The 12467-nt window shown below is 37.8% G+C and overlaps 1 long non-coding RNA gene across 1 annotated transcript; it reads right to left on the reverse strand.

Annotated features, from left to right (window-relative positions):
• Positions 1-713: 713 nt before the first annotated feature.
• Positions 714-2894, reverse strand: LOC119891099. Its single transcript, XR_005442397.1, has 3 exons — positions 2647-2894; positions 1611-1704; positions 714-1143 (listed from the first exon to the last, which is right to left on the reverse strand). It is a non-coding gene; the product is annotated as an uncharacterized LOC119891099 (long non-coding RNA).
• Between the last annotated feature and the right edge of the window lie 9573 nt (positions 2895-12467).

A 12467-nucleotide genomic window follows, 5' to 3' on the forward strand; every position in this document is an offset into this window, starting at 1 on the left:
AATAGTGTGTTTAGTTGCCCCAGACTTCTGTGCCCTGTAGTATTAAACGTTGGACAGCCCAAGTGAAAAAGAAATATACTCAAGTAGCACTTTTTTGGGATGCACTATCATATTTTAATTGTACTATATTAAGTGTATATTAAATGTGTTATTTTGGAACAACTTAAAGTATGTTAAGTGTCATTTTAGAAATACTTTAAGTTAACTTTAAGATAATTGCAATATATTTTAATATACTTAGTTGTGTTAAAATGGACCTATTTTAAGTACCTTTAATGTAATTTAAATATACTTCTTTAAATTTAACTTAAAATACCCTTTTGTGCTATACATGTTTAAATATATTTTAAACTTCTTGTTCCCTGAACATTTTTATTAGCATTTCAGCTTATTAATAATTTATTACTAGTATACTCCAAGAGCCACTACTAATATCTTGGGAAGCTGCTTTATGAAGCCATTCAGTATGAGAATAATTTATTATTAATGCATTAAAAGCATATTATTATTTAGCATAATAATAAAAATCAGTAAAAATAAAATGTATTTTACTACACATATACATACAGACAACCAAAAAACTTTAATTTTGTGGATATTACAAAAATAACTTCCTGAACATTAAAAGGTACAGCAGCATGTATCACATCTTGACCAAAATAAGAAAAATAAAATAAAATCAGTAAAATTATTTGATCAGTATTACTGAAAAGTATACTATAATATATATAATATATAATATATAATGTTACCCATGGTGGTTCCTCGTACGGTTTGGACTCTGGGCACGGCTCAGATGACCTCACTGCAAGCCATGCCACTTCTGACCCCATATGCGGCCAAAGGCGAGAGCAGTCACCCTACCCAGATTCAAACACAGGTCTACAGGGTACCAAACATGCAACTTTGACAGCAAAGCCAAAGAGCCAGGCTCATTGGTATGGCAGTCCAAGCACTTACTCAACTGTAGTGAAGGTACTCCGTCACAAGCATACAGTACAAATGGTGGAACCATACTGAAACTGAAAAATGTCACAATCCTTATCCTTCAAGTGGAGGGTCGGTTATCTTTGAGTAGGACTCGTTGCATATTCTGCGACTGCAGACACTATGGGATTTGGGAACTGCTTTATCACACAGCATCTGTGGAAGGGAAAAGGAAATATTTTGTCTATATCAAAGCAATATTACCTCTAATTAATTAACAACCATTGTCAGATTTTTTATTTTGTTTAAAGCTGAAACACAAAATGACATCATGTCTAACTGTTCTGATAATGCTAACTGTTTAGGTTCAGGTGAAATGTTTTTCCACAAGGGACCCCTCCCAGTTAATGCTCATTACATAAACACTACTGTACATTCAGCCAAGAAGCTGTATATGATAAAATGTTATTAAACAGATACAACAAATAACACAAACATTCAGACTTGCTTAACAACTGTGCTGTCTACATGTCATTTCACATTAACACAGCAGTCAATTACTTAATGTATAACAATATTTTAAATATAATTCTTTTTTCACAAGAATATTTGTTTATTTAGTCTGATCACGTTTACATGTAGTCAGAGCAAAAACAGTGATGGTGTGCAGGAGCCAGACATACCTATGAGCACATTGAGCTTGTGAGGGTCCAGCAGGTCCTTTGAGATTTTCGTGGCCTCTAAGCCATCTGAGTGAGGCAACGATCCCAGGAAGCTCTAAAAGAAAAGAAATGCAGTTGCAAATGAGATATAATAAATATTCTGTTCGGCCAGTACTTCCACCTAGTTTAGTTCTTCATTTGCGTATCATTATAAACACTGTAATTCTATTCTTATAGAAAATATTTATTATTATTCTTTATTTATTTTTCTTGAGCTAAGGTAGGAAATTCCAACTCTGGGTTAAGCATTAAGTTGGTTAAAGTTGGAAAAGGGTAGGTTCAACTTTTAAAAGTTGAATACAGGATCTATGACCATACAAATGGACATAAAGTTGAGCAGTATTTTACATAACATCACGTGCTATTATATCGTGTGGTCAGGCATTCCAGTACATAAAAACGTTATTTCAAGGGCGTCTTAAAACAATTCTCACATACGCGTGTACACTTTAACATTGCTGTTATAACTGAGTTATTGGTCACTGTAATGATTACCCCCTCCATGGCTGCAGTGAAGAGAAACCTCTCAAAAACAGTGTACCTTTAGAAGATATCCACTTTTGAATAGTCTAACGCAGATGCTTAGCTGATGATTCATAGTAGCTTCAGCTAAACTTTACACAAAAATTACAACTGTGGTGATGTCTTTAGACTATATGGGCAGAATTAATAATCATTACAGTGATCAATAACTTACTGTAAACATGGACATGTCATGTGAGTATTAAGGTAGTCTATAAAAATATGAACCTTTAGCACACAGACAGCAACATATTAGCTGCATTTATTACTGTGATAAAGACCTCACTGGTCATTTTAACAGTGCAAAAGCAGAATTGAGGGCTCATACACACACATGCACAGGCCTGCCTTGTTAAAATCTCACGCATCAAATTCCAGCAACAGGTTACTGAGATTGTATATTACCGAAATTTGAGGAACATTAAAAACTGCCTTACAGCAAAAAGTAACACATTACTAACAATAATAAACTTACCAAGAAAGACTTCTGCCTGCAGTTTCTGCGTCTTTCCTCTGTTGCTTGTACTTGCCAGGCACGCCTCTTTAGCTCTTTTCACATTTAACTTCTGCAGGGAGCTGACCGGATATTCTTCTCTTCTGTATTCTTCTCTTATTATGTCCGTGGTGTCCACCTTCCAAGTCCAATACGGTAAAGTAAAACAAAGGAAACCTGAGAAACAAAATGATTTCTGGCCAAAAATAGTTTCCCTCTCTCAACGACAGTACACACGTTAATTTTCGTGAAGTAACTTAGTAATTTTCGCGCTGTGTGATTGGGTCGTCGATTTGAAAACCTTGATTCTGATTGGTCCAATTGAATGCATTGCGCTAGGTGGGAGGGGACACTTCGCCCCTGTGTACACATGTTTACTGTTTATAAACAGAAACAAGTATAATTACATTATGATTTGAAGTATGCTTATTACTTTATGTTGTTGTTTAAGTTAACAACATGTGCTGCTTCTTCTGGTCCATGTTACCCTTATGAAAGAAGTCTCTGATCTCAACTAGCTATTTACCTGATTAAATGAAAATGAAAATAAGAAATAATAAGCTTTTGAAAAATGTTTAATGTTAAAAAAGTTTTAAAAATCATGCTTCTGGAAATCAGGCTGAAAATGTGGCAATTACATAAATAATTATAATATTCACGTTGCTATGCTGCTTCAGCAGATGCTTCAATAAATCAGATGTTGTTCCCGGTGTTCCCAGCTTTTTGCTGGTCGCACAGTTTTCAATAGACGAGTGTTCTTTGCATCTTAGACTGTGACACAATAATGGCTGTAGCTACTTACAGCTGTGGAAAGAAGGCCTCTCTCCCTCGTACTCCTTTCTTCCTTTAGTTTTTGGCTAACAGCGGACATTAACATAAGGTCTGGTGCCGCTCAGCTGCCGCACAGTCGCGCATTCAAGATGGTGCGTTCAGTAATGAGTAACGCAGCGTTACTTGGGTTAGTAACTGTAATAATATTACCATTTTAGAAAAGTAATTAGTTACACTACTTAGTTACTGGGAAAAGTAATATTATTACAGTAACGCGTTACTGCCCAACACTACTAGTTATTTATTACACTAACGCTTATGATATCCCATTAAAATTACCACCTGTGTAAATAGGGATCTGACTTCATATACAGTCCATTGTTTCCTGTTTTCCCAGTCCAGTGCGGCCCGCCAGAGTCTAATCTCTTCCGCCACTGTTTCCTAATGAAGCAAAAACATTCTCAAACTTCTCATTATAACATTAAATGTCATTGATTTTTACCATTGACTTGGCAAAGTATCTGTCAAACTAACTATCAAATCGCAAAAGACTGCAATTTAGTATAAATATAAAAAAGATATTAAATCAATATAAATAAGTTATTTAAGGAGATTAAAAATTAACTAAGTAACTTTTACTCTGAGTAGATTTTAAATAAGCTACTTTTTACTTTTATTTACTACTGCTACTACTACTATTTACTTACTAGATTGTTATACCAGTAATTTTACTTGTACTTAAGTAAAAGTTCATCAAAGTAATCATACTTTTACTTAAGTAGAATATTTTTGTACTCTTTCCACCTCTGTCTCAGTCCTGGCTGTTCTCATCTGTGACACCACAATGTTGCTACCACATGCCATCAGAGCAGGGGCGTCCCTCTCTAACTTCAAGAAGCTCTTGAAAACTCATCTCTTCCGAGAACACTTTCTCTTATAACACCTCTAACTCCTAACCTCTAACATGCACTTCCTGTGCTCTTCTTCTTCTATCACCTTACAATAATCTTGTATTTAGAGCACTTTTTTGTTAACTCTTACTTCTTTCCCTAGGTATTTATCCCATTGATGTGATATGTAGCTCTTACTAGTATTTATTGCTGCTCTTACTAGATTGTATTGTCAGTTGTAGATCTTGTGCTGTATTTGATGCTTGTATGTTATGCAAATACAAGTCGCTTTGGATAAAATCGTCTGCCAAATGAGTAAATGCAAATGTAAATGCATAAGGCAGCAGTCTAGCAATGAGAATGCAGCGTTGTTGAATGCAGTAACGTTCATTTGCCTGCCTGGACCACAAGACATAATTTTTGTCTCCACTTTAACCAAGTCCAGTTTCCCTTGACCTCAACCTTCGTTGGTCTCCACTTTAGTTTTACTATTAAATGTTTATGAATTTCTTTTAATGGTTTATCATTATTACCTTTAATAATAGATGTTTTAGCTACTTGCTATGTACGCAATTTGTGAAGCACTTTAAATTGCCACTTGTGAAGCACTTTGAACAGCCCATCCTATGCCTCACCTTTTTGTGACTGTGCTTTTGATGGTTAAGTACTCCATAGTGGCCTCCCATTGAGATTAGCTGTGATTCCATCTAATGCAACAAAATGTTCAGAAAATGCCTGTGACATGTGGTTGATCTCTTTGGGTTAAAGGGACTGTGGATGAGAAGGGACACTGCGCTGGCACGGCCACATTTGAATAACTATACAGTAAATGCATTTGATATCAGTAAAGCTATGTATTATACATTTCATGATATCCAGAAGCAGGGAACAGATGAATGAATATATTCAACTCAAACTCACTTAGAAACAACATGTCAGTAAAGCTGAACAGTGACACTTTTATATTTCAAGGTCATGTTTTCCCTTCAGCAGAAGGATGAATTGTCAGTACTGACACAGAGCAGAATCAAGTGCTTCGTGCAAAGGGCTCCTCACTTTATGACATAAAGAAGGATAAAGAGTGGATAAAATATGTTGTTTGACAAAGTAGGAATTATGCAGATCCTGACTGATAATCTGTAGTGAATATGATAATGCACGCCACACATTTTCTTTGATTGGTCTTCTTTGATGTAAAGCAATAGTCATCTGACCTTACTTATTGTCCTGTTTCAAAAAAAGGGCAAGATCTGACATTTCTCATGTCATCACACAACTGAATTGATGGTATGTTTCAGGAAAATTGCAATAGCGATACGTCAGCTTGGATGAGCGGCAGTGACAAGTTATGGGAAAATAGATGGAGGCAGCAGACAGTGAAATAATAAATGGGTATATCAGATACGTTCTCCTCCTGTTAAACCATAATATATTGTCTCTCAAACAACACTGAGTATCAATAAAGTTGAGCCTCAATACCCCAGCGGAATCGCCTGCTCTAATCTGCCAGGACTAGACCAGGATTATCAGAGACGTGTGAACAATACACAGAAACTGATTGCAGAACTCAGCCTAGCAAAATGACAAGAATTGTTTGAGTTTTTTTGTTTGAGACTCCAGGGGGAGAGTGAGACTTCTGTGAATTGGAAAGCAAAGAGGTTTGGCTCTTAAAATGCTCACAGGCTTTCCTACTTTATGCAAGCACACATGCACTCTTGTAAAAAAAATACTCATACACATGCGCACACATAACACTGGAGACTTTATTCTGAGTACCCTGAAATTCTCTCTCTTTTTTATCATTCCTGCCTTTTCATCCTCAAGCGCCCTCTCCCTCCCATCATTATCTTTCACTTTCTCTCTCTCTCCCTCTTCTCTTTCAGGCTATGGCCACAGCTTGGGGTGCTTAATTTCATAGGAGTTGTCAATTTTTCTCCCTTTCACTAATTCTATCCTATTTCCCTCTCCTATCCCTCTCTCTTCTATTATCTGCTATTAAAGTTTAGTCAGATTTATTTATACTGCATGGCCTGAAATCAATCATTTACCTCAAAGATCTTCACAGTATGTTCAGCATGTAATACCCTCTATTTCAACCGTCATTTTGGAAAATGACCCTCAAAAAAATCAAGTCCTCCAAATTAACCATCATAATACACTGTTTGTAACAGCCCTCCAGAATAACACATATAAGTGTTTTCTGATTTGACACCTCTATCATGAATCATTTGCATCAATTTTATCATCTGATAACTTAAGCGTTAATATTTTGTTAGGCCTAGGTGCAAGCATGATTTAATGTTATGTTAAGGTTAGGAAAAAAGCATGGTTGGGTTAAAATTACTACTTCATTAAACTTTATAATAATATAATAAGTCTTTCATTGGTCTCCTTGGGAGAATTAACTTTGTTTTTGGTTGTTGTTTTTTACACACACACACACACACACACACACACACACACGCACGCACACACGAAGGCCCAACATACACACGTGCACACAAAAGATCTATAGACATGCAATGACCTTTGTCATCATGGTTACAATAATAAACACATGGATGAGGTTATAGGGAATGATCGTAGTCATGCTTTTAAAAAATAACATTAATTCTTACACACTCCTCTAGAAAGAGGACAGATCCACACAAAGCGAGAGAGACGAAAGTTAAAGCTGAGTCTCTTGAGATCCAAAATCAAGATGTCTGGAAAAAGGCACTGACAGCCACTACATAATCATGGATACCTTTTTTTAAATTTATTATAATTTCCCCTTTCTACTTTCCTCCTTCTCCTGATGCTTTCTTTTCCTGTCCGTTCTTCTCCATCTTTCTTCTAACATTGTCTCCTCTCCACTGCACTCAATTTTACCCAAATTCTCTCTGCCTTCCCCTTACCAACTCCTCTGAGAGCCACAATCGCTCCTCTCCTCTCCTCTGTCATTAAGATGCAGTGCAGGGAAGTGATTGCTGCTCCAGACCCCAGAGACATCTTTGAGGATCCACTGAAATAAGTGCTGGTAATGGTTCAGCATACACAACAAGAAACATGTTGTGGGCAGATAGTTTGCAGATGCCTGTAGACAGGGTGCAATTTCACCCGACATGGCTCCCAACTTATATATGTAATCCATCCCCTTCTTCAGATTGTGTTTTTCTGTGAGTTTTTTTTTTTTAAGAAATCCATCACCATCTAACTCTTCCTTAAATCTTAACCCACTATGAACTGCAGTCAACATTCTCAATTGATAAGCAATTCATCCTTCGTCTTTCAAATAACTGTAGGGTTTGCATTGCAGACAAAATATCAAAGTATGCAAAAAACATGATACATAAAGCGGTCTCATAGTCACACATGTTTCACTTAATAAATAAATCAAGCACATTAATATGCCTGACTCTCATCACCTTGTAGATATAATAAAGTTGATACAGCAGCCAGTCAAAGTCAAACTGTAACTGGAAGCCAAGCATTTTCGGAGATAATTGCATTTGGCAATATCCAATGGTAATAACTACAAAATGTGAGATGGCCAATTTCATTGTTGCACTGGAGTGTGAAGAGGATTGTAATTCAAAATGCTCTGACATACAGTGGAGTTTAGCTCAGTCATCAAGTCTAATATAGGAGAAGAGAGGGGGACTGATGGGGCTGAGGGATACAGCAGAATGACAACCTTACAAATGGCTGTGCTGAAATCATTCACATTGTGGGTGTGTGCATTTATTAATAATAATACACGAGGAAAACGGTAGTTTAAGCACGGGCGCACTGGTAGAGTACATGAGCAAAAGGGATTTGGGAATTTTAAGAGATCATTTGTTACAATCTCACATCTACAAGTATCAGAATCTAAACCAGAATGACTTTTACTAAGCTTTACTAATTATATTATTAAGTATATTTACACATGCAAAGAATTTGCTTTAGAAATTTGGTACATAGTAGGTAGACAAATAAATTGTAGATAAAGAGCAAGTCCTACATGTGAAGAATCATAATGGGATTAATGGGGTTGGGGAGTTAGTGTCAGTGGAGTCCCAGGCCTCGTTGATGAGGCAAGCTGCAAACTATTCTTGTAGTGTGAAGTTTTGGTCCTGATGGACTGAAGCCTCCTGCAAGAGAGTGTCTGTGACAGTTCGCGTCCAGGGTAGGAGTGGTCAGCCACAATACTTCCTGTTTGCCTCAGAGTCCTGGAGGGGTACGGGTCCTGGAGAAATGGTGGATTGCAGCCAATCACCTTCTCTGCAGAGTGAATGATAGGCTGCAGTCAGCCTTTGTCTTGATGGACTCATTGATGGAGGTGTAGAAGTAGACCATCATTGTGTCCTGTTGTATAATGTATATGTATATTTGGACCCTCTTGAAAACGAGATGCTGCATCTCAAGGGGCTATCCATAATAAATTGAAACTGAAAATTGTCTTCTGCTGCCGCAGGAAGTACATCCTCTGCTGGGCTTTCATGGTGAGGGAGCTGATGTCCCACTTGAGGTCTTGGGAGATGATGGTGTCCAGCAAGCGGAAGGACTCCACAGTGCCGTCCCCACCACCCTGTGTGGAGACACACAACGTGATGGGGGCAGGTGGGGCAGTGTTCTTTCTGAAATCCGCAACCATCTCCACTGTCTTCCCTTGTATCCAATGTGAGTATCAATATCTCTCCTTCCTTTATGAGCATCAGCAACCTCGTTGAACCCTCACCTTGCTCTCCTTTCTCTCCCTCCTATTTTTCCTCCCTCAACAGTCACGATCACCTGCCTGTCTTTCACTCTGTCACTCACACAAAATTATGATCTTTCTAGTTTGCCTCTCATCCCTTCCCATTCTCTCTCACCATTTTTCCCCTTTCTATTTGTTTGTCTCCCTCTCTCCTCAGCCCCAGATGTGCAGTATCACCACTCAAAAGCATTTTCCTCTTCCAGTGTACAATAATCAGTTGTTTGCCGTGTGGAATAACAAAGATTGTCACCATGGATACTCTTCCATACCGTGAGCGCTGAGTGGCTCTTTCCGAATTCTAAAAGGAGCAATTATCTGATGACATCAAAGACAGGCGACGGCATAAAAAAGCAAAGCGAGGATTTATCAGACAGGTGGACAGGAGGGGTCCAGTTTGTCTTATTCAGCTGGGATGACTGGCTTCAAGCAACACGGCTTCACCTCAAGGGCCCCGAGGCAGTTATATAAACACCTAGTTTTTCAGCTTGAAATTTCCCGGAGTTCATAAAAGACAATAAGAAAGACACACAGCTCTGATGTATTCTATAAATGCAGACCAGGAAGGGAAGCATACCTGCTGTGTTTGTATATTTTCTAAAAGCATTAACAGGATCAAACTGCAGCAGCTTTGTTTTATTACAATATACACAATTACACTATCACAATAAATGGTTACAGGCATGATAGAGAGAACTTCTTGTGTTCAGATAGTAGCTAGACCCAAATAACTCTGACTCTCTCTCTCGCAACTTTAACTTTTTGGTTCAGTCTCAATGCTCATCAACCTCGTTTCCAGATGTGACTCCAAATGAATGCTAATGTTGCTTCGTGTCTGCTGGATGAGTAATTAGACATCTGTTTTATAACACATTGTTATAACAACTATTCACAGTTCAGCTGCCGCCCCGCCCCAAAAAAATCCATTAATACTTCTTCGAAGTAGATGTTACTTTGTTGAAATAAGCACTTATGTTTTTTATTTTAATAATACAATTTCCATTTACTTTTGAATAATTGTACTGTACTGTAAAAACTGTATGTCTTAACTGTAATGGCAATTGCATTAGTAAGAAAAAGCACTATACAGAATTATATATTATGTTGTAGTACAAAGTAATCATAAATAATCAAAAATAAAGGCCCATTCCTTCTGTATGCACATAATTTATTTAAAGGCAAGCCACTAGAATGTGTTTAAAGCTAAAAAAAATTAATTATGTGATCTTGGGATAATTATAAACTCTTGCTTTGCTGGACAGCATAATAGAGAGGTGATTTATGTGTCGTTTTGTTCTCCCAAAGGACCAGTTTAACATGAGGAATAACAGGGTTGTCACTTAATTCTATAGTAGCACAGATAATGCAATGCAAATTGATTGCAATGTTGCTCCTTTGTAAGGACCTCTTGTAAGTCCATGTGGGATGGGCACTTGTATGTGCATGACAAAATAAAGAAAGAAATAACTACTCAAAGACTGGTAAATTGTAGCCAAAGTGCTCCATACACGTTGTCTTTACACACAGAAAGATGCATTAGAAGATATGATTTAAACATAAAGGATAATGTTTAGCTTAAATCCTGAAGTTATAGTCAGGGAGCCTATTTGTGCAACCACTATTTCCTGTTATTTTTTAAACTGTATTTGTGGAGGACCAGCGGTTTTATTTTTAAAGAAAAAAAACTTCTCAGAAGAAGTTCAGACATCAGTGATACATAAAGTATAGTTTTACAATATAAACACATTATAATGAGCTTCAATTGACCCAAAAGGGTCTTTGGGCAAATCAACATTGAACGTTCTTGACATTTTCACTTTAGCATTAGGAAATTGATTGCAGTCTAAGTGTTGCTCCCATGTGAGATGGGTTGGCATTTTCATATCATGGGAGCAGAAAACTCTCAGAAATAATTCATAGTCCGTGGAGATGTAATCTCATTATAACCAAGAGGTGTTGATCTCCAACAAAGTTCAACATGAAAAATGAATTGCAATCCGGTTCCCTGAAGAGTTTTCCAGAATCAAAATAATTTCAGATACCAAATGCACTGGAAAGTGACTCACTGACACTGGTGCAGAGGATTATTGATAAATTGATGGATGCGGTTTCAGGTCACATTGAGTAAAACCATGTGAAAACCAAATGCTATGGAAAGTGCCTACACTATAGAAAGTAATTTACTTAAGGAGAAGGAGGTTAGTACAGTTTTTCTCAATTGCTTAAACACATATCTTGAAATTATGCCTCTTTTTCTCAAAACTCTAAACACAAATCCACAACTTCTCACCCAATTCCCCAAACATACTATTTTCAGGTCAAAATGAAGCTCTCTAAACCATTCAATCTTGCTGAAAAACCAAACTTTGCCCTCAGACGTAACACACAAGCCCTTAAAAACACACACACTACAACACAGTCTTACACACTGATGAGATAAATTCAAAACAATATGGAGTTATGGTTTTGAAATTTTTGTTCAAAAGTCTGCTAATAGTGTTTAAGCAATGGAGAAAAAATGTAAGAGGCCGAAACCTCAAGCAGAACCATGGCTAGAGAGAGAGAGAGACAGAGATACAGAGATAGAGAGAGAGAGAGAAAGAGAGAGAGAGGGAGAGAGGGGAGGGAGAGAGGGAGGGAGGGAATGATGGGGGGGGGGCAACCTACACAATATACACACAGAGGTACAGACAGTAAAGGTAATGCTGCTATAGACTGAATGAATAATGGTACAGCTATTTTATAGTAGTGTTTATCATCCATCCATCCATCGTCAACCGCTTATCCTGCGTACAGGGTCGCGGATGGCTGGAGCCAATCCCAGCTGATATCAGGCAAAAGGCGGGGTACACCCTGGACAGGTCGCCAGTCCATCGCAGGGCCACACATAGACAAACAACCACTCTGTGAGGCGACAGTGCTAACCACCGCACCACCGTGCCGCCCCTGTGTTTATCATAATAATCATAATGTTAACGATACTGATAATGATAATAATAACAATAATAACGATGGACTAGTCAAGTTAGTAACATGCATTAATGGGATGAGGTTGCATATAGAGGGAGGGAAAGAGGAGGAGAGAGGAGCTCAGTGCATCATGGGAAGTCCCCCGGCAGTCTAGGCCTATAGCAGCATAACTAAGGGATGGTTCAGGACTCGCCTGAGCCAGCCCTAACTATAAGCTTTATCAAAGAGGAAAGTCTTAAACCTACTCTTAAATGTGGAGACGGTGTCTGCCTCCCGAACCCAAACTGGAACCAGGTTCCACAGGAGAGGAGCTTGATAGCTGAACAAAAATCCTATCTGGGACGCATGTTCAAAAGGTAAGACGTGCAAAGATTGAGATTATATATTATTAGCAAAACTGAATCAAGTTAACATGTGCAGAAAGCTAATTTAGTGGATTTGCCCACTAAATTAGA

Source organism: Micropterus salmoides, unplaced genomic scaffold, assembly GCF_014851395.1.
Source record: "Micropterus salmoides isolate LMB-PRFRI ecotype aquatic unplaced genomic scaffold, ASM1485139v1 Ms_hic_scaffold_7, whole genome shotgun sequence".
NCBI classification, from domain to species: Eukaryota; Metazoa; Chordata; class Actinopteri; order Centrarchiformes; family Centrarchidae; genus Micropterus; species Micropterus salmoides.